We start from the raw sequence: 2,234 nt of genomic DNA, 5'->3' as shown, positions 1-2,234 counted from the left end.
GCCCACTAGGCCCCGCCAGCCGCGACCCCTGCCCTTGTCGGCGACCTCCTCCGTCTCGGCTGACGTCCAGGGCCAGCCGGGCTGCGCCAATCCCTGGCCGGCGCCGTGCCCCGCCGTGGCCGCCAGCGCCCACGCCCGCGTGCCCCTGGGCGTGCGCCCGAACGGGGCGCACCCGTAACCCGTCACCCACACCCGCTAGGCCCCCAGGGGCCTATGACAGGAGGGCCTCGCCTCCAGAACGTTTATAAAAAAATTAATTAAGATTAAAATTAAATATTAATTAATTAATTAATTACTTAAAGAGTTAATTAACTTAATTAATTTTGATTAATTAAACTAATTAAATAACTAAACAAATTAATCTGTTAGTTAATTAATTAATCAGTCAATGACAGTGGGGCCTCCCCCTAAATAATCCTGATTAGGTTAATTAATATGTTTAATAAAAATGTGTCACTGACCAGTGGAACCCACTGGTCAGGTTGACCAGTCAACTCTGTTGACTGCTGACATCAGCATGACATCATGCTGATGTCATAAATCCATTTTTGAATTAAATTAAATAATTAATTAAATTCCTGAAATTAATAAAATCTTTAGAAAATCATATCTTTTAATCCGTAACTCGGATTAAATTTTTTTCAACATGAAAGTTGCTCAGAACAACGAGACGATTCTGGATATGCAACCCGTTCGTCCGCCACACACCCCTAGCATATCAAACACGCAACTTTTCCCCTCCGGTTCATCTGTCCAGAAACACGGAACACCGGGGATACTTTCCCGGATGTTTCCCCCCTCACCGGCATCACCTCATACTGCGTTAGAACACGTCTAGCTCTGCTTGTTGTCCTGTTATGCACTTGCTTGCTATGTATTTACTGTTTCTTCCCCCTCCTCTCTCCGGTAGACCCTGTGACGATGTTGATGCCCCTGTGGTCGACTATGTCACCGACGAACCCTCCTTGTATGAGCAACCAGGCAAGCCCCCCCTTGATCACCAGATATCGCCTATTCTCCTCTATACTGCTTGCATTAGAGTAGTGTAGCATGTTACTGCTTTCCGTTAATCCTATTCTGATGCATAGCCTGACATTGTTGTTACATCTGTTGATACCTTACCTGCAATCCTAAATACTTAGTATAGGATGCTAGTTTATCATCATTGGCCCTACATTCTTGTCAGTCTGCCTTGCTATACTATTGGACCGTGATCACTCGGGAGGTGATCATGGGTATATACTATACATACATACATACTATACAGATGGTGACTAAAGTCGGGCCAGCTCGATGAGTACCCGCAAGTGATTCTGATGAGGGGGCTGAAAGGACAGGTGGCTCCATCCCAGTAGAGGTGGGCCTGGGTTCCCGACGGCCCCCGACTGTTACTTTGTGGCGGAGCGACAGGGTAGGTTGAGACCACCTAGGAGACAGGTGGGCCTGGCCCTGTTCGGCGTTCGCAGATACTTAACACGCTTAACGAGATCTTGGTATTTGATCTGAGTCTGGCTACTGGCCTATACGCACTAACCAACTACGTGGGAACAATTATGGGCACTCGACATCGTGGTATCAGCCGAAGCCTTCTTGACGTCAGCGACGGAGCGGCGCGCGCCGGATTGGACTGGAACGCCTACTCTTGTATAAGGGAGGCTAGGTCTGCTTCCGGCCGCCCTCGCAACGTGCAGGTGTGCAATGGGCGATGGGCCCAGACCCCTGCGCGCATAGGATTTAGACCGGCGTGCTGACCTCTCTGTTGTGCCTAGGTGGGGTTGTGACGTGTTGATCTTCCGAGGCCGGGCATGACCCAGGAAAGTGTGTCCGGCCAAATGGGATCGAGCGTGTTGGGTTATGTGGTGCACCCCTGCAGGGAAGTTAATCTATTCAAATAACCGTGATCTTCGGTAACAGGACGACTTGGAGTTGTACCTTGACCTTATGACAACTAGAACCAGATACTTAATAAAACACACCCTTCCAAGTTCCATAGACAACCCGGTGATCGCTTTTCCACAGGGCGACAAGGGGAGGATCACCGGGTAGGATTATGCTATGCGATGCTACTGGAGATGCTACTTGGAGATGCTACTTGGAGATGCTACTTGGAGGACTTCAATCTACTATCTTCTACATGCTGCAAGACGGGGGCTGCCAGAAGCGTAGTCTTCGATAGGACTAGCTATCCCCCTCTTATTCTGGCATTCTGCAGTTCAGTCCACTGATATGGCCTC

This window comes from Triticum dicoccoides, chromosome 5B (genome assembly GCF_002162155.2).
Source record: "Triticum dicoccoides isolate Atlit2015 ecotype Zavitan chromosome 5B, WEW_v2.0, whole genome shotgun sequence".
Taxonomy (NCBI): domain Eukaryota; kingdom Viridiplantae; phylum Streptophyta; class Magnoliopsida; order Poales; family Poaceae; genus Triticum; species Triticum dicoccoides.
This window is presented reverse-complemented; position numbering follows the sequence as displayed.